Source organism: Eleutherodactylus coqui, chromosome 7, assembly GCF_035609145.1.
Source record: "Eleutherodactylus coqui strain aEleCoq1 chromosome 7, aEleCoq1.hap1, whole genome shotgun sequence".
In the NCBI taxonomy this organism is placed as follows: Eukaryota; Metazoa; Chordata; class Amphibia; order Anura; family Eleutherodactylidae; genus Eleutherodactylus; species Eleutherodactylus coqui.
Window position 1 is genome coordinate 134,699,211 of NC_089843.1, and position 21,682 is coordinate 134,720,892.

A 21,682-nucleotide genomic window follows, 5' to 3' on the forward strand; every position below is an offset into this window, starting at 1 on the left:
GTTCCTCCCCGCTCTTCCCTGCCGCTCCCCGACACCCGCCGACACCCGAATCTTTAGAGACGAGTGAGCAGGTACTCCCATAAGGCACTACTCGCTCGAGTAGTTTGCCTTAGCGAGTACGCTCGCTCATCTCTAATAGGGATCAAGAAAATCTTCAGGAAAGAATCCAAGTTTCTACTGTTGCTGTGTCAAAGCAGCATTAGCTTACTAGTTTATTATGAGAAACATAGATAATTCATATTAAATGTATATCTTCATATCTGTTCAGTGGAACCAGAGAACACTGAATTTGTTGGAGAAACTTTGGAAGAGACGACCACTGTGCCGGAAGTGAATTCAGAGGACATCACTGAAGAACCAGCATCGGCAGCAGAAGCTGTACCAGAAGCACGTTCAGAAAATATCACTGAAGATCCAGTTTCCGAAGTAGAAGCTGTGCAAGAAGCAAGTTCAGAGAACATCAATGAAGATCCAGCATCAGAAGCAGAAGCTGTGCCAGAAGCAAGTTTAGAGGACATCACTGAAGAATCGTCATTGGCAGCAGAAGCTGTGCCAGAAGCAAGTTCAGAGGACATCACTGAAGAATCGTCATTGGCAGCAGAAGCTGTGCCAGAAGCAAGTTCAGAGGACATCACTGAAGAATCGGCATCGGCAGCAGAAGCTGTGCCAGAAGCAAGTTCAGACGACATTACTGAAGAACCGGCAGCAGAAGACTGGTCTGAACTTACAGCAAGGAGACCAGAGGAGACTTTAGTGGAAGATGCTCTAGTAGTTGACGGTATGTATGGTGTTTGAATTAATGTTGGATCACAAACTGTTTTTTTCCCCTTCAACAGATCTAAAACAATATTCTAAGTGCTATTCTTGGAGCCTCAAACCCCGTATGGCAGCAAACAGACTCCTTGCATCTCTGTATTACAGATCTGTAGGCCCTTTTTGCTCCACTATATGGTGCCTCAGTGACACATCATATTTTCCATTAATAGAAAAGGTAGAACAGAATACCTCTGAAATATGACATGTTACGGACTATGCCATTGCAATGTCCCGGCAGAGGGCTAGCCAGCTGTGGGGGAGACCACGGGCATAAACAAGATGGCGGTCACGGGTGGCTCCGCGGTCTCCACAAAACGGCCGCTACAGAGGCCTTGCTTGGGAGTGTGCGTGGTTAAACAGTATTTAGAACTGAAGGTGACTAATGTCGAGTGTGTGTCACGGGTGACGCCAGTACCTTTAAATTGTGAACTCCTAGTGTATGACCCGAGAATAACAGAGATAAGTCTATAGTTTTTCTGTTGCAAAACCGAAGGTACACGGTTTTACTGACAGTCCTTTCACAATTTGCGCAAAGTTATACACTCCATAGCAATACAGGAATTGGTCTTTACACACAATATAGCAGTTGCATGCAACACAGTCAAGGATATTTAATAGGATTTTCTTCAACGCACTCTCTCGATCTTTAGGATTATTTGTGAACAGGATCTCCGTCAGTCCCAGTTATCTGTGGGTTGTGCTCAGTAGGTTACCGTGAGGTCTGCGTCAGTAATAGAGACTAAAGTGAGACTGTACTTGTAATGGAGGCTACAGTGAGGCTGTATTTTCCCTGGTTTTCCAGTGTAACAGGGGCTCATAACATTCACTGTTTTTGTAGCAGGAGTCCAACCTATTCTCCTACACACTGCACTGGTATTAAGACGTTTCATGAGCTTCCTTACTTTCGACTACGACTAGAGATGAGCGAGCATACTCGCTAAGGCAAACTACTCGAGCGAGTAGTGCCTTAGCCGAGTATCTCCCCACTCGTCTCTAAAGATTCGGCTGCCGACGCCGGGCGGGGAGCGGCAGGGGAGAGCGGGGAGGAACGGAGGGGAGATCTCTCTCTCCCACTTTCCCCACCACTCCCCCCCTGCTCACCGCCGCAACTCACCTGTCACCCGCGCCGGCCCCCGAATCTTTAGAGACGAGCAGGGAGATACTCGGCTAAGGCACTACTCGCTCGAGTAGTTAGCCTTAGCGAGTATACTCGCTCATCTCTAACTACGACCATCCTTTTCCTCAGACTGCGGCCGTACTTCTCAGACTGCTCTCTGACTGACTTCTTCCTTCCCTGAATCACTCGCTGACTGACTCTCTTCACGCTCCAGCTTTGACTGACTGTGACTGGCTGAACGACTCACAGACTTCTTCTCTCACTGACTCTGACTGGAACTGGCTTACCGCTCAAGCTGTCTGACTAAAAAATTGTGTAACTCCTCCCCATATCTCAACTTGCACGGCTCTGTTTTCCTGGGCTTGGATCCCCTCTACCAATCAGCGATCAGTGTGACAGTAACCAATCAGGAGACAGATGTTGCTGAGCAGATTAGGATGTTGTCTGTGAGGCAGGGGGAGAAACATGGTTTATCTGACAGACAACCCCAGTAATGTCTCCTAAGGAGTACATAAACAGGAGTTTTAAAGATTAGTGAATATCTGAAATCCTGTAGGACCTTCTGGCCCACTACACCATGATTTGCTTCTCATGAATTCTCATAGAAAACTGTGTAGAAAATCGGCGGCACAGAGTTGTTTAGTATGGGACCATAGAATGCTAAAGGCTCCAAATTAAAGAGCCATATACACTGTTGTTCGCTGTAGGTCTTCCAGTTCTGTTCAGGGGCAAGGAGGAGGACAACCAAGACAGTGCAACACAGAGTGGCGAGCACCCCAACCAGGCTTACAAAGTGCCTTTGCAGGGCAATAGCTGATTGCTGCAGCAGTCAGCTGGAAAACATACAAAATGCTGATTGTAAGTGTACCCCCCCCAGTAGACAAAGTGTATCTTCTAACTTACCAGCCACCCAGCACTGTTACAAATTGGTGATGTGTACATATGTTGGCCAGGCTGGCACACTAACAAGTCAGCTGTCGTGTCCATTTTTGTGTCTTTTTAAAATTTACCAAACAGTGCTAAATAATAAAGACAATTGCAACAAGGAAAACACTGTCCCTAAATACCTAACCCAGCGAAGGGATCTGCCTATACGCAGGTAACCTGCCCTCAGAAGGGCGAACCTGACCACATACGTAGGCCTCTAGCTGACTCTACGTGGGATAGGAGAAATCCACAGCAAACCACATGTAAAAGATAATAACCGCTGAACTTAGCTTTGAAAAGAGTCCAAGTTCAGCTCTTCTTGTAGGATCTTCCTGACATTTTCTAGTTGCATTTTTCAGCAAAAGCCTCAAAGAGCTTACAGCACATCAAATGGACTCCAAGCTCTAACTTCCACCTGAGCCAGAGGAAGACTGAACATAAACCACACTGAAGCCAAACACTAGGCCAGTTTAAATAGTCCTGACAAATTACCCACAGTTGAGGCAAAGCACGTCTCACCCAATACCACTCTCACCAGAGTCGGAAGATAGAAAAAAACACATATAAGACCTGTACCAGATTATTTTGAAAATAAGCAATCCCAGAACCGCCGCAACAGTGCCTCCTCTTTTAGAAGGGGCCCCACGACCTTTAGGACCAGGTCAATTTGGATTCAGCCTATGAAAATTTTTTATAAGATGATCCACATGGACATTTGCAGATGGTATCCATGTCCTCTCCTCAGGACCATAACCACGCCAATGCACTAAATACTATAGACATTTCCTAGCCCAACTAAAGTCCACTATGCAACTTATCTCAAATTGAATATCTCCATCAACCAGAACTGGGGCAGGAGGAGGTAAACCATTTCCTTAATAAACAAACTTTGTCAAAAGAGATTTGTAAAACACATTAGTTATTCTCATAGGGCTGGGGATCTCCAAATTAAACAATACAAAATTCATTTTTTCAATGATTTTGAAAGGACTGTTTAATCGTGGACCTAACTTAAAGGACTGTTGTTTGAGTTTTATGTTCTTAGTTAACAACCAAACCAAGTCTCCCAGCAAGAAATTCGTCCCCTCAGAACGCCTATTATCCGCCACCCGCTTGAGATTTTGAACCGTTCTGCGATGATTCTTCTGAATATTCTCCCACCGCCTCGATGTCAGAAGAGAACTCATTTTCCTCTGACACCTCCGAAACATATTTAGAAAAGGAGGTGCCAAAAGAAAGGCAGCATCCCCGTAGATTCCAATGATCTATGGTTCAGTGCAAATTCAGCTAAAGGCAAAAACCCCGACCAATCCTCCTGATTCTCTGAGACATAACACTGCAAGTACTGCTCCAGACTCTGGTTACATCTCTCTGCCTGGCCATTAGTCTCTGGATGATTTGCCGAGGAAAAAGAGGTGAATTCCCAACCGAGTGCAAACAAAACGCCAGGATCTGGAAACAAACAGGACCCCATGATTGAGACGATATTCACTGGTAATCTGTGTAATCTCACAATATGAGTAATGAACAATCTAGCCAAGGTTTTAGGATTAGGAAGCCGGGAAAGAGCCATAAAATGACAAATTTTGCTAAAACGATCAACGACAACCCTGATGAAAGTGTTACCCTCAGAAGGTGGCAAATCCATAATAAAGTCCAAAGTTTCACAGGTATTGGCAAAGGCAGCAACCTCCCAGCAGGGGGATTATGAGGTGATTTTGCTCTGTCACAAACCTCACAAAATGAGACAAAACTAAAAACATCTCGTCGTAATGATGGCCACCAAAAAATTCTTATGATTAATTTTTGGGTATTATTAATCCTCGGATGACCAGCTAACACAGAACTATGTACTTCAGACAGCACCTGTAGTCTCAGATGAACAGGGACAAAAACCTTTACCACAGGAAGGCTCCACAGAGCTAAGTCCTGCGCTTTACGAACCAGTTGGCACCATTCAACTGAGAAAACAGATCCGGAATAAGAGGCAATGGTTAAGGGCTACACCTGGTGATTTTATTTAGCTATCTGAAATCAAGACAGGGCCGCAAACCACCATCCTTTTTCTTGATGAAAAAAACCCGACGACCAATGGAGAATTTAAGTGACATGTGTCCCCCTTAAGAGCCTGTCTTTCAGGAGCAGTTAGGTTGTACATACGACTTTTCGGTAGCTCACAGTCAGGGATAAGTTCAATAGAACAATCCCCCTCTCTGTGAGGTGGTAACTTGTTTGCCCCTTTCTGCGCATAGGCATCAGAGAAATCAGCAAAATATTCAGGTAATTCATCAACTTGCACAGAAGACACCTTTACAGAAATACAAAAAGAATTACAGTAAGGACTCCATTTAGAGATGTCCCCCTTCTCCCAATGCATCACAGGATTATGCAAACACAACCAAGGCAAACCTAAGACTACCTGCATCGGGAGGGATGGAATATTCTCAGTATGGAATAATCCGATCTTTCAACCCACATCAGGAACACAGAAGTTCAAAAACTTCTGTGATAATGGAGAGGCGTTGATGGCGGACACCGGAATGGGTGACTCCAATCATGTCTCACCTAATACCACTCCCACCAGAGCCAGAAGATAGAGAAACGCATACAAGACCTGTACCGAATTATTAAGAAAGGAAGCTAACCCAGGACCGCCACAACATTAGCCTCTGGTAAACTGAATCTTTGCTCTGGATGAAGGAAAACCTAGGCCTCTGGTTCTATCAGAGATGTTTTCCCTTGCCTTTTGTTCGTACATCAAAAACAGAAAAAAAGAACCGGCATTCAGAACTCTATGACACTATATGAGATGAAATTATATAGATCCTCAAAATGTACTTCAATGACTGGCTATTGAAACCATCAAAGCACCCTACTAAGATTGCCCATGCATGTAGGTTATAACTCTTAGATTCAGACTCCAACTCTTTCACAGGGATATTAATATTTATTGGCCACCAATGATGGTGCAATGCATTTCGCGGGTATGACTGCTTCCCCTTTATCAAGCACACATAACAACATGGCTGTCAAGCACAAAACTTTATAGTCACTTACATTAGCATGGTTCCCATGCAGGTGGTAGGCAAGCGTTCTTGCTTTTGGAACGAACACACGCTCTGTGAGCCATACAGGGCCTGTATTACAAAAGCATGAATTGAATTAAGCCAGTTCTAATTATGATAGATGAAAATGTAGGCTTCAGCAGTTAAAAGACGCATACAGTCCATGCGCCAGAAGTAGGGTGTGCTCTACACGGCCGGAAATAGACTATCACTGGCAATATAGGACGCCATATTGTATTTTATCAGAACTGTGTTTGTTGCTGGGATGGAACATAGTACTTTCCACAGACCGGACAGAATACCTCATCTGTGAAGAATAATGCAGTAAAACAAATGTGCGTTATGTGTGTTAAGACCAAATGCACATATTAAAAATCTACATATATATATATATATATATATATATATATATATATATATATATATATATATATATATTAGTAATAAAAGTACAGGGGAAAAAAATAACTGAATAGGAGAAAAGAGGTGAAGAAACATCAAGTGTAGAGAATACTTAAAGGGAACCTGTCAGCACTTAGGAGCACCGCAAACTAACTCATAAGCCAGGTTTCCATGGATTATGGGGAGGAGGTATTTTCACTCTCACAGCTCCATGTTCCTGTTGTCACCTGTGCAAGTTGGCACCAGCATACTCCTCTTGATACTGAACAGAGAACAATGACATCAGTTGTTATATTGAGCCTCATGTAACGGCAGGCCCCCTTTGGGGCATCGGCCGAGTACCCAGTGAGTTCATTCTTTTTCCCTTTCATACTTAATAAACATTAGCACTAATTTTTCTAGGCACTGTCTATTTTTTAATTTTTGTTTTCTGTTTGTATCACAGAGGACTAAAGGGCAGACTTGCTTTCATTTTTCTCAAGAACACATAAGATTTAAAAAGCTTTGCATTATACAGTGCAAGCAGTATGGGGTTTTATCCATTTGCAATGTACAGCATATAAAAGTACCAAGAATAAACCTTAACGTTTACCTGTACCTTCAGATCATTTTTCAGAATAAGCTGCTATGTGCATGTACATGAGGAAGAACACTATTTTGCCATTATATAACTTGTATATGCCTTTCCATTTCCAATGAGCTTGTGGGTGAAGTTTAACTGGCATGATGTGTTCCATACGGCATTTATGGAGAAAAGAGTTCTGCTCTCTAACTCTCCATAGAACACATCAAGAAATAACTGAATTATGGCGAACAGCAGCACTGAGCAGTGTAGACGTGATTTCAGTAGCTGTAACACAGTGAATAACATACTATTAGCTCCAGCAGCATATTTGGGTGAATCCCACTCCGCAGCTTACTGTATCCCCTTTCCATGGACTTATATGGGCAACTTCCTGTTGTCCATACAAATAACTTCCTGTGTTCCCTCTCGGGGTCTCTGTTGCCAGAGACAGACTTCACTTCACTTGACAGGAGGTAGTGGACAGCAAATTAGAAGGAAGGCAGACCCTAGTGAGCATTTTAGAGGGATTTTTTTAGCACAAACCATAATTTTAGATAAATAAAGCGATTTACGCTTTTACTTGTTATCACGCTGGATATCATATTAATACAAGTTATCACAAAGTGCTGGGACCTTGTAATATATTCTTTGCCCAAAAAAAATCAAGCACCTAGAAGGAGTTTTTCTGCAAAAGTCGGCATGAAGTTACATCTCATGCTAATGTTTAGAGTTGTGGTGTGATTAGATGAACGTTGAAAAATGCTGCATTTACTGCGGTTTCCGCAGCGCTGGCATGTGTTTTGGCTGCGTTTTCTGCACAGCTGAAAACGCACCCAAGGAAGCTAAAAAAAGAGAAAAAGCAATACTCACCTAGCCGATGCCATCAGGGTCCCTGGCGCTGCTCCAGGCTTTCTGTGCACTGACAGATCATCCATTGCTGGTAACAAGGTTTGGGAACCCCGCCTCCAGCAAGAGATTGCTATGATTGGTTCTCAGCGCTGGCTTCAGCCAATCAGAGCCGGCGAACTCTGATTGGCTGAGCCAGTCAATGAATGGCTGTGATTGGTGCATTGATCCAGCGCCGAGAACCAATCACAGCAATCTCTTGCTGGGGGCGGGGTTCTCAAAACTCGCTACCAACAATAGATGATCTGTCAGTGCACAGGAAGCCTGGAGCAGTGCCAGAAATCAGTGGCAGGGACACTGGCGGCACCTGCTAGGTGCGTATTGCTTTTTTTCCCCATCTAATGTAGCTAAGGCTGATTTTCAGGGTAGGGCTTATGTTTTGGGCCCCTCACCATCCCGAAAATTGGTGTGCGGTTAACGCTGCTAAAACCGCTGACCATTTATTTCAATGGGCGACGCATGGCTGAAAACGGCCAAAGATAGAACATGCATCGCTGTCAAAGCGCAGCGTTGAAGACACTGCATTTTGATGCTTGTGGGAACAGCCCCATTGAAATAAATAGGAGTGTTGTACAGCGTTTAGCGTTGCGCTGAAAAAGCAGTGCTAAACGCTGTACAAAAATGTCTGTGTGAGGGAGGCCTTACTTATATCAAAGTTACAATCACACACAGAAAGTTTCCCTCGATTCTGACTACTGCTTCTACATGTTTGATTTCTTTGACAATGAGCATAGAAGTGTTTCTGTCGGTTTATGAGAGCTGGCCAGCAGCCCTTTCCCTAAATATTCTCATAAGGTTTTAAAACAAGGCTTTTCGCCACCACCTTATTTTCTTCTCTCTGGGTTGCTGAGCAAGGAACACCATACTCCTGGTAGATGAGGGTTTAACTTCCCAGACCACTCACTTATCAGCTACTTTTGTGATACTCTTGATGTACTATAAATGTGTCAAATGGGAATATTGTGGCCCCTGGAGTCCTACAGTTTGAAATTGTGATGCCTGGACCACAAGAGGGTGTGTATGTACCCCTGGCCTGACCCTCTGAAATATTGTGCAGCTCAAAGTTTGCTTATCTAATGACTTTTCAGACTCATACCTACAACTTGGAGCAGTTAGCCTGATGATTCCATTTGTTTCTGCCATTTGGCTTATTGCCTTTGACATGTCATGATTCCAGAGTAGTAGACCATTGTGCAGGATGCTTACAACCTAAGGATACATGTACACAGTTTTTTTTTCACTGCTCGTGATTAACATGGATGGCACACACACAGCCCCTAATATGCTAGTGTGCCTGCAGCCCTATACAGCACAGTTAGCGTCATGTAGCACAATCTTGCTATTAAAGTCATCCTTCAAGCACCTGCTTTTAAAACTTGAAAGAAAACATCTGAGAAACCTGTATTGGAGGCTTTTACATAATTATGTGCCGCTGCTTGTATCATCCGCATCGGTTGCAGTTCTTTTCTTTATTTTTATCGTTTATTTATAAACTGAAGCAATAATGTGGGTTGTTTGTCTTCATTTTAGAGGAGGCTGTAGAATCTGAAGACGAATCCTCAAACTCCTGAAGGTACATTTGTTTGTTTCTTTCCTGAGATACATATCACAATTGTTGATCCATTATATTATTAGCCTTTGGGCCTTTTTACAGCACATCTCCATAGTTTATACTGCACGTCTACATTGTCAAGAATAGCACTGCAAGAGAATAGGTCTTACAAAAATGTAACTCTTTTCATGTTGTTACGAAAGTAACAAATAAGGGAGATGGAATAAATCCTCCACAGTGCCACCTATTGAAAGGCAGCATTCCTTCAAGTCAAAGTGGGACTTTTTATACAAGTCTTCTTACAATGACTGGGAATCAAAAGTTTCCCAGTCATTGTAAGAAGACTTGTATAAAAAGTCCCACTTTGACTCGAAGGAATGCTGCCTTTCAATAGGTGGCACTGTGGAGGATTTATTCCATCTCCCTTATTTGCATATTACCCAGAGGAGCGTGCGTGGCCATTTGAGTCTCCTCACTTAGTTTATAGTATATAGTTGCTCTCCCTAAGGAGAAAAGAGCGTTTCTGACCACTGAAAGTAACAAAGTAACATATATGCAAGATTATATTGATTTCCACTTTAAGGCTGCATTCACACGGATGTATATCGGCTCGGTTTTCACGCCGAGCCGATATACGTCGTCCTCATCTGCAGGGGGGGGGATGGAAGAGCCAGGAGCAGGAACTGAGCTCCCGCCTCCTCTCTGCCTCCTCTCTGCACTATTTGCAATGGGGAGAGGAGGGACGGGGGCGGGGCTAATTCTCAGAACTTAGCCCCGCCCCTGTCCCACCTCCTTTCATTGCAAATAGTGCAGAGGGGTGGAGAGGAGGCAGAGAGGGGGCGAGAGCTCAGTTCCTGCTCCTGGCTCTTCCATCCCCTCCCCCCCCCTGCAGATGAGGACGACGTATATCGGCTCGGCATGAAAACCGAGCCGATATACGTTCGTGTGAATACAGCGTAAGCTCCCGCCCCCTCTCTGCCTCCTCTCCGCCCCTCTGCACTATTTGCAATGAGGAGAGGCGGGACGGGGGCTCCCCACTCTTCCAGCCTCCTCCCCCTGCAGAGAGAGACGGCATGAAAACCCAGACGATATACGGTTGTCTGAATGCACCCTAAATGTGCGCCCATTCATACAGGCAATAAAATGGCATGACTTTTCGCATGGGTCTATTTACATGGACAATTTTTCTCTCGCAGCAAGGGACGAGACAGAAAAATCCCAGCATGTTCTATTTTTGTGCAAGTCTCGCAAGAGAATAGAACATGCAGATGTGCGGTCTCCCACACAGTAACAAGCTGAAACAAATGACATGACAAAGTTACAGAGCTTGGACAGAACAGAGGAAAAGATCACGTGCAACAGTCATATTTTTCACTGTGCACACAATCTCAGGTCAGAGAAAATTGCGCGAGATGTGTGCGTTGTGAGATGCACAAATCTTGCACGAATATGAACCCCATTCTTTTGAATGGGGTCATACATATGAGCGATTTTATCCTGCATCACATTGCGATTGAGAAACAAATTGTGGCACGTCCTATCTTTGGGTGTGTCCTTGCATCACCCATTGTTTTCATTGGGGCCGGCGGCAGCATCCCCCTACGTGCTAGGTACAAGTGGTGCGATGGGATGCAAGGTTTCCCAATTCCGTAATCCTCCATTTCGGCTGTCAGGTTCACTGCTTCCCCAAAGTCATGCAAGACTATTTTGATACAAAAACAGCTTGCATCCATTGCCAAATCGTATGTTTGCGAGCGCAATATTGGGCCGTGCGAAGTTAGCCTAAAAGAAGTTTTTGTTTTGCTGCAAAACGTGGCATGTGTCGGTAGTTAAATCACAGGCAAATATACAAATTATTAGAGTTGTGGTGTAATTAGATGAACGGTCTTGTCACTTGAGGCCCTAAAAGTGGTTCCCCCCTTGGCATATAAAAGGCTCTCAGAGGCTCCTTGTGTGGAGTGACCTCTTCTTCCACTTGTGTAGAGCTTGTTGACCAATAGACGCCTCTATGACGCAATCAAAGAGATTTTGCCCAGTAAACAGAGTTTGAGAAGGGGTGTATTATTGGAATGCGAGAAGCAGGATGGTCGTATCAAGGAATTGCCTGTCACTGGAGCCATTCCAACCAGACTGTTAGGAGGTGTTGAGACCAGTGGATGCGTGAGGGAACACACAGAAGGTAATCAGGCTCAAGACGCCTTTCACAGACCACTAGCAGAGAGGATCATCTGGTCGTCCGACAAACACGAGCAGCTCGAATTGTTTTATTGTCCAGCAAATGTAGACTGATATACCGCAGGATACCATACAGAACCTGTATGCCTCCATGCCCACCCATATCACATCTTGTATCTGAACTAGAGGCAGCCCAACAGGGTACTAGAGCCTCCATGCCTGCCGGTATGACATCTCACATCCAAGCTAGAGGAGGTAAACAGGGTACTAGAGCCTCCATACCCGACTATATCACATCTTGCATCCAAGCTAGAGGCGGTACAACAGGGTACTAGAGCCTCCATCCCCGCCCATATCACATCTTGCATCCAAGCTAGAGGCAGCCCAACAGAGTGTTAGAGCCTCCATGGCCGCTTATATCACATCTTGTATGCGAACTAGAGGTGGCCCAACAGCGTACTAGAGCCTCCATGCCCACCGGTATAATGTCCCGCATCCAAGCTAGAGGCGGTACAACAGGGTACTAGAGCCTCCATGCCCACCGGTATGACATTTTGCATACAAGCTAGAGGCGGTACAACAGGGTACTACAGCCTCCATGCCCGCCCATATCACATCTTGAATCCAAGCTAGAGGCGGTACAACGGGGTACTAGAGTCTCCATGGTCGCCTGTATCACATCTTGCATCCAAGCTAGAGCCGGTACAACAGGGTACTAGAGTCTCCATGCCCACCTGTATCACATCTTGCATCCAAGCTAGAGCCGGTACAAAGGGCACTAGAGCCTCCATGCTCGCCCGTATCATATCTTGCATCCAAGCTAGAGACAACCCCTTTTTTTTTATAAATTACTATACCTTTTTCATTTTACAGTAGTTTATGATGAATGACCAAAGTTGTCTTACAGCCTGTCGAATATTAAAAATGTGTCAAACTTTTTTCCAAATCTTTTTCTGCAGACATTGAAAGACCTTCAGACGTGTCCCAAATCTTCCTTCGCAAGCATTAGAATTCCTGACATTCAACACTACCCAGATCCTGGAGAAATGCCGCTCCTGTTAATGACACCGCCAAACAGTGCTCACTTCTTATTCTGCACAGTATCACAATTCATTTATAGCATGTCTTAATGGAAGATACTGTATATCTATGTGCAGTATCACTCCTTAGAACTGGAAGGTGGCCAGAGATGTACATTTTCATCTACATGGTTTCAGTGGCAAGGTGAGGATTTCAGAATGGGACATAATACTAGTGGGATATCTATGAAATCTCATGCTACGGGCACCATCTGATGTCTTGTTTGGACATGTTCGTATATGCTAGTTTTCATAAATGTCCCTATTATTCAGGTACGTAACTGCGGTTTCTGTGAAGAATCAAGGGTACTTTGGGAAGTGGTTCCAAAATGGCCACAATCACAGTTACATCATAAATGAGTCTGTGATTATGCAATTCATTATATGGATTCTGGAGAATGGGATCAAATATTGTGTACAGCATCAAACACCGGGTAGTTTATTTATGACTATTGGGCTCATACAGGGAAAATCGTACAGCTCTAAAATATGCTGCTACTGCTTGACAATCCATAGAAGCAAAAAGCCTCATTCATACCCAACTTTGTGCAATGTAATTGTAGTGATACACAGGGAACCCAGGCTAATACCCATTATAAAATAATGCTAATTACTCGGTCACTGATACCAGATAATATGATAATTGCCCCATTAGGCTCTCTCCACACTTCCAGTTGTTTTCTGCAGCATTCTATGTTATTCTCCCCCATAAAGAAGGAAACTTGACAGTCCTAAATCATATTTGGTTCCATCATATCCTTCATATCCTTCAAGGGCTTCTTCAGATGGCCATGATTTCGGAAAAATTTTGCGGGCGTGAAAATTACGTTTGCAAAATGTGACGGTGGTGTTTCCCACGAGAGAAAGAATAAGCCTTGCCCCATCGTTCTCACACATAGTTTTTCTACATGCGAGAAAAGATAGGGCAGAACTTATCTTTCTGCTTTTTTTTTTGCTTGTGCACAATAGCGAAAAGTTTGAACTGTCAAAAAAAAAAGACTTTTGACGGTTTCATGAGCTAATATGCTCCTTAGCAGCAAGTGTATTACCGCATGCACCTGTATGAAGAAGCCCTCAAAGCCGTTAACAGTGTTAAGACACCATTAGGATATATTTACACGTGGCATAAATGCCACATGGGTGTATTTTCGCGTGTATTTTGCATGCACAGATTTGCATGCACACATATAGAGAATAGAACGCATTGATTTTAATAGATATGCTTACATCCTTTATTTTTGTGCGCACGGTTCACAGAAAAAAATGCAGCGGCGCACAAATGAGCATGCCCTGTGTGTGCAAAAAGTACAGTAAGATACGCAAATCTGCCTCGTTCACAGCACAAATATGTTGCGCTGAAGCATGTGTGAATTTATGCTGCAGATTTACCCCATTGAGTTCAATGAGGAAGTCAGAATCTGCAACAAATTCGAATAGGTACAGGTTTGTTGCGCAATACATGTGGATCTACAGTTAGGGACATTTTGTGAAATTTTTTTTAAAAGCTCTAAAGTAATGATAATAATAATATATATATAATAATATATATTCATCTTCAGCATCTTCCTTTTGCTCCCCGAAGAGGCTTGTCTGCTTCCCTGCCCATCCCTGTATCCTGCCCTCCAGTGAGGATATGTCTTATAAACATTATCCCAAGAGGCGAGAAGCTCGTGGGGTTGGACAGGCAAGCCTCTTCAGGGGAGCAACAGGATGCTGCGTAATCTGACAATATGTCCATTTTTTGGTCCCAATCTGCACAGACAAATCTGCACCAAATTGTGTGGATTTTCGGGTGCGGAATTCCTTGCGGATTTGCTGCAGAACATTTGACCGTATTTTATGCAGCAAATCTGCAGCCTGTGAACATACCCTTAAACCTTTCCAATCCACTGCCTGACGTTTAAAGACATTCTGATTGAAGGCTGTACAGCTCCGACATCGGTAGACGTCCAGCAGGGTATTCTTACTGTAGATTACTCACTGCTCTGTTGTCGGGGGGCCTCTCCAGCATGTCACATACTGCAGTACTGGCTCTAGCCAGCATATAGCGCCATTGTATAATGGCAGAAAGAGAAAACCCCCTAGGAAAATCTGAATCCAAAATTGGAACAAAGGGTTAAAGGGACTTTACAATCCCTAACAATAAGGGCCCTTCTAAAGATGTTCTTGTGTTCCTACAACACAACTGGTGGAGGAAATGTGTTCGGAAACTTACACCATATGTAACCTGTATTTCTTTCTATCGGTGTTGATTTATTTCCGCTCCCAGTACTCAGGAGGATTATTAAACTAGGGGGAACTGAATGGAAAAAACAGCTCTAGAATCATGTTATGGGTTGAACTCTTCTATTAAAAGATGACGCTCGTTATGTGACTTGCTGTCAACTAGTATAGCACTCACATTGTCAATACATTCCAATTGCCAAGTAATTTTGGAAGCCTAATGGCCAACATATAATTTAAGTCCCCATCTAGTCCGTAGGATTCAATGATTGATAGTTACAACTGAATGGAAGGTGTCATTCTTCACGACTGATAAGTATCCATCCATATCAGCTAATGCTGTGTGACATGTAGAATACTTCTCATTATATGTCACTCATTTCTACCCAAATAACTGGTGATGGCTATCCCAGGTATCTATCAGCCAGCACTTTAGTTGTGTGCCTGTTCATAAACAGAAGGATGAATGCGGATGAGTTTGTTTAGCGGGATGTTTACCGGAATTGGTGCTTTTTCATTCTGCTCTTATGCTGCAAACCTCTTCACTGCCAGAGTGTGTCACCAGTGAGCCAAGCGATAGTATTACTGCCCACTGTGAATGGCATCCTACGGTCACTCTCCTACCTCACCAGACTACACTATCATTCCATGTAAGGTTCCTGTCTGAGCACTATAGGGGTATGCACCCCAGCTAGCTCATTTAGGTAGAAGCTATAGAAAGGGTCCAGTGTCTTTGCTATATGTTACATTAGTCTTCTGTATATTTCACAGTATTTCCTTTACAGAATTGTTATGGAACTCAAGCTGAAAAATAAATGCCTCTTTATCCATTTATCCCAATGGCTTGATTTTTTGTAACTATTTCTTGTTTTCCTATTGTTTTACTGCAGTATATTATTAAAGAGTGGAAGAGATTTGTATCAGCAGCTCTGATTGCTTCTAGCTCATGCATTCATTATACAGACACTATCACTGATACCCATCTGCCTGCCCTCCAATACTTTTATTGATATCTCTCTTATTCCACTCTTCCCCAACACTCATGTGAGGATGTGCTCAGCTCCTATTCAGGGCAGCAAGCACATTTATTTCTACAGGTATGTGTATGGGAAATTACAGAACAATGCTCTGTACTAAAGAAACAGCAACGTAACCATTGTATATCAGGATTGCTTACTAATCATGGGATTCGCTAATGTGCCATTGATGACGCGCCATAAGTGTATGCAGCACAGAAGATTTGGAATAACGATGGCACATAAGGGTGAATGCACATGGGTGGACTTGAATTGCGGTTTCCACTTGCGGATAAAAAATCGCAGCATGCTCCATTTTACTGCGGATTCCGCATGGAAGGCTTCCATTGAGGTCAATGGAAGCCGTCCGACCGGTAACATTGTAACAGAGCTCCTGTTTTTGCCGCGGATTCTGCGGCAAAAACAGGAGTTTTAAAAAAAACCTAAATCTGTATTGCACATGTCTGACACCGAGCCATGCGGACCATCCGCAGTACAGAAAAGAAGAGGAAAATACAGGTACGCTCGGAATCCGACCTGCCTGGGTGCATGCGGCCTAAAGAAGAGCAAAAGGACTACTGATTACATTTTTGTGCAGAACCTTTATACATTTCTAAGTAGAAAAAAAAGTTTCCCAACACTTAAAGGGGTTGTCCCGCAAAAGCAATTGAAGTTAAGCACTTCTGTAGGGCCATATAAATGCACTTTGTAATATACATCGTGCATTAAATATTGGCCATACAGAAGTTATATACTTACCCCCCCCCCCCCCGGTGTTGGCGTCCCCGTCTCCATGGCGCCGACCGAAGCCTTCTTCTGCCTCGATTAGACGCACTTGCGCAGTCTGCTCTTCTGTCCCGTTGAATGGGGCCGCTCCGGCGTGCTCGCGCCGCACAGGTCTTCTGCGCATGCGCGTCTAATCGAGGCAGAAGAAGGCTTCGGTCGGTGCCATGGAGACGGGGACACCAACACCGGGGGGGGGGGGGGGGGGGTAAGTATATAACTTCTGTATGGCCAATATTTAATGCACGATGTATATTACAAAGTGCATTTATATGGCCATACAGAAGTGTTTAACTTCAATTGCTTTTGCGGGACAACCCCTTTAAAGTTTACTAACCCAACTCATTAAACCACTCACTGATATAAGATTTTTATGAGGGAGCTCCAAGTAGAGGCTTCAGATTAACTTTACAGGCCTCGAAACGAAAAAATTAAAGGGGTTCTCTGGTTGTAAACTAATGATGGCCTAGAATCAGGATAGGTGTTCATAGTACATTAGCAGGGGTCCATCACCTGGAATCCGAACCCTACAGCTGTTCACTGGGTGGGTGCTATCATGCAAGCATGCTGCTCTGTTCTCGCTTTAGTGGTCAGTCTTGGTGTTGCAGGCCAAATTCAAATTCACTTCAATAGGAACTGCAATATCAAACTGGGCCACTGCGGTGAGAATGGAGCTGTCTGCTTCCTGCAGAAATAAGCTCAGTGCAGAAGCCAACCGGGCCAGAGAACAGCTGATTGGTGGCAGTCCCTGCTTATGGACCCCTGACAATCTACTATTGATGATCTATCTTAGGGCGCCCACCCACTGGCGATTTTTTTTCCTTTGCGTTTTGCGTTTTTTCTCAAGAGCAATTAGTTTTGAATGTACTCCTGTCCACTGGCGTTTTTTGTTTCAGTCTGTTGCAATTTTTAACATAGGAACTGTCAGTTGCATATGTATCCTTATTTTTCTCTTAATGCACCCATGAATGTCAATGTAAATTAACGCAAAAAGACGCGAAAACGCGACGAAAACGCTGCGTTTTTCACGCACGAGTGGGTGGGCGCCCTTATGTATATGCCATCATTAGTTTACAACTGGACAACCCCTTTAAATTACCAGGGAGCCATTCCTAAACTGAAAAATAATAACGTTCAATAAATTTATAATAAAAAATGCACATAACTCTGTATCTCTGTCCTTCTTCTGATTCCTACATTTCTGCTTCTTACAGCTAATATAGTTATAATAGGTAGACTAGACTATAATACCATCGCCTATGTACAAAAATATAAGTACTATATTCTTGTATTCAAATGCTATAATACTGTACAAGAACATGACTACTGTAATACTGCCCCTGTGTACAAGAATATAATACTGCTCCTATAATGCCATACAGTGCCCTAATCTCATCCTAGTATAATCAACCTACACATCCAGAGTGACACTCCCCCCAATATACAGAGTGCCACTCCCTAGTATACGCGTGCAGCCAACCCCTCCTCCTGCGTATGATCACATCCAGAGTTTCTCCTCCAGAACCAGTTCCCTCCCCCATGTCTATTATCACAGAGGTTCCCTCCTCTCCCATTCACAGCAGCCAGACATCAATGATCCACTGTAATAACACTAAAAGGAGCTAAATCTGCTCACCTCACCCAACCCTGCTCCCCAAGTAATCAAAGGAGCCGGCTTGCATTACATACTTGTAGGCAACAGGTTCACAGCAACGTATTAGCAGAAGCACAGTATCACTGACTCTTCAGGTCCTAGCAGGCAGCATGTTAGCAGCAATGGGGTTGAAAATCAAATCTTCTTGTATTACAGCTTGGTGGCATGCTGCTGCTAGTTGCAAATAGCAACAAGATTGAAAAAAATCTTGTTGCCCTTTGTAAAATCTTGGTCGTATTGATGGATGTTAGTAGAGTTTATGAATTCCTCCAAGTACTAAAAGGAATATTCAAGCAGTTAGCCCCGCACTGATTAAACACTTATCACCTATCTTGAGGATACGGAGCAGTTGCAGCAAAGCTGATCTAGCGCAGAATTTTAAGAATCTGAAGATGTACTGATGGAGGGAGCTCAAGTTTTTCCCTACTACAGACAGCTAAAACACAGAGCTCATGAGGATAGCTGACTTCACACATTGTCCAAGGCAATCGTGAACAAACATTGCAATATAAAAAGTAGAGAGTTGTTGGGTATTGGGTCCAGGAGCTCCTATGCCTTCAGATTTGAGAGTCTAGCTTTGTTGTCTAGATTCTCACTAAGCAATAGTCCAATTGAGTCCAAAGTCTGGACCAGATTGTTGAGCCTGGTAATGCTAAGGTTCAAATCCAGCTTAACCTCAGCTATAAATGATTGACAAATGGCCTCAAAACATGTGACCAAAGAGTCCAACTCTCCTTTCAATGGACCACAAGTTATGAAAAGAGTCTGCTTTCAAATCTAGTCATTCCTGGGGAGGAAGGGTGCAAAATCGTACCAGAGGGTCGAAATTGGAGGTCCAGTGCATAGGGACTAAGTGGATGAGCCGGAGTCACTTGTCTGAGGAAGTGACTGTCCTGATGCTTCTGTTGAGGATGGTAATACCCAAGTGAACCTCAGTATCTAAGTACGTTTGGGAAGAATTCCTAATCAGAGCCCAAATAGGGGCCATAATAGAAAGGAAATTAGTCACTAGTTTCCCCAATAGTGGCCTCTGCAGTAATAGTGACCCTCATAGTGACCTCAGTAGTAATAGTGACCCCTATAGTGGCCCAAGTAGTAAGTGTCCCTTATATAGCTGACCCCTATAGTAATAGTGACCCCCACAGTGACTGCAGTAGTAACAGTGACCCCCCCCCATAGTGGCCCCAGTGGATTTAATGCCCCCATAGTGGCTCCAGTAGTTACAGTGTCCCCTATATTGGCCCCAGTAGTAATAAGTGACCTCTATAGTATTCCCAGTAGTAATAGTGACCTCGCTATTGGCCTCGGTCCAGGAAGCATTCCACTCACCTAGTTGCAGGTTTGGTTCAATGGCGGCATTGCAGTCTGTGATGGCTAAACTGTGCACACAGACGCCAAGAGGTAGAGGTAAACGATCAGATTGCACTGCTGCCGCACGACCTGTAGGCTGGGTGAGTAGAATGCTGCATTAATGAGGCAGGTTCGGCCGGCGGGCCTTGTGTTTGACACGTGCACTAGGCTATCACGATTATTCACTGAAAGTCATACTGCACATGGGTGTGGAGAAGTAGCAGGCACGGTGAACCACAAAGAATATCCCTTAAATTCTAGAAATGTTTGTGTTGTTACTGTAGGCACGGTAAGTGCAATCAGAGGCTGCAAGGTTGTAAAGAGATTACAGGCTGAAATGTTGGTTAGTGCCTCTGATCGACAGACTAGGTGATCCATAGACTTGCCCATGAGGAATTTTCAAACTGAGAACCACAAATGGCAGTGGAGACTAGGATTGGAAATCTGTCATTATACATACAAAAATATGACTGATACAGCTGTCTGCACAACTAAACACTTAGGGAGTTATTTTTTTAATTTTCCAGTAACCGGTTGCAGCAAGGAGGAGACTGAGCTTGCCAGCACATGCAAATCCTCGGATGAAAAGAGGGAAGCCAGAACCTGCTGATATCCAGATTATTATGTCTCCTAGTTATGACAAGGAAGCAGCAATGGATTTACCTATAGGCAAAGTAGGTGCAGCACCCCAGAGGAGTACTCCGGACACCTGAGATACGTGGGGAGCTGGGAGGGTTAAGTGTTGGCTTGTCACTTACAGGCTCCTTTCCCAGAGGAATAACACGTAGCCAAGGCCAGAGCAGGACTGCAGGCCACCATTGAAACCCCTCGGATAGGGAATGCCAATAAACAGGATGGTGGGAGTATTAGTTGTCACTGGTGACGCCACCATTCCCACACACCGGTATGCTACACGGCGGCACTCTGGAGGAGGAAAGGGAGTAGGGGGTCACTCCACAGACACTCTGGCAGCAATTATTAGCTTTTCGTACTTGCACCCCGCACTGGAAACGTGTGGGTGTGAATGATGAGCGTACCTTTATGCGGGGATCCTAGCTTTGGACGGCCGCGTAGGAAAACTTAGGGACTTAGTTTAGTGCCTCTTCACTGGGACCATCTTACAGAATTACGAGGGCTCTCTCTTAGGCTTGGGGTCACTCCACTCACATTCAACATGCAGTCGCTATGTTATATCTCTCCTTTTCCTCCATCTTCTTCACAAGGAAGTTGAAGGTGCTTCCATATGGCTCTGTGTTATTTTTCTCCACTCCAGAAGATGTACTCCTTTCCCGCTCTCGAGCACTCCTATTTATACCTTCACTCATACTACATGATATGACAGAGTGATACATTTACATGCAGGCAAATGATTTTATGAAAGTTAACCTCTCAAGCACCGCAGCTGTGCAAGACAAACAGGTATGACAATTATGGAGGGGACCAGGATGATGTTCTGGGACACTACATAGGCATGTGCCTATAGGTGAACCTGGGGTAGGCACTAATGTGAATATTTACATATACATACCATGCATTCATATGTAAGGACCCTTTTACATGGGACAATTCTCGGGCGCAGAAGCACCTGACAGCCATACTAGCATTAATCACTCCTGTGCTTTCACACAGAAGTGATCATCACTCAGTGTGTAGTGTCCCAAAATAACATCTTGGTTCCCTCCATAATTATCATACATGTATTATCTGATGTGGATGCATTGTACAAACCTGTCATGTCCATTTTCTGTATGTATGTTGCACAGCTGCGGTATCTGAAGGGTTAACTCCCATAAAATCATTGTCTGTCAGCTCTGCTGCTGAATGTATCTATCCTACTGTGTCATGTGTTACAAGTGAGGTTACAAATGTGAGTGTCTGAGAGCGGGAGTGGTTGTTGATGATCTGCCATCTCACCATGCTGTTGGAGGACCCACAGTGAAGCAGGGAAGCACCTTTAGCTTCCCTGCAGTGAAAATGGAGAAGAAGGAGAGGCTCCCTATGGAGGAGCTGAGGATCTTCCCTCTTCCCCGATCAGCTGGAAAAAAATGCAGG

At 44.1% G+C, this 21,682-nt stretch overlaps 1 long non-coding RNA gene across 1 annotated transcript; it reads left to right on the forward strand.

Annotated features, from left to right (window-relative positions):
• The first annotated feature begins 272 nt into the window (after positions 1–272).
• LOC136572817 (uncharacterized) lies at positions 273–15,661 on the forward strand. Its single transcript, XR_010785824.1, has 3 exons — positions 273–778; positions 9,329–9,371; positions 12,485–15,661. It is a non-coding gene; the product is annotated as an uncharacterized lncRNA (long non-coding RNA).
• Positions 15,662–21,682: the final 6,021 nt, after the last annotated feature.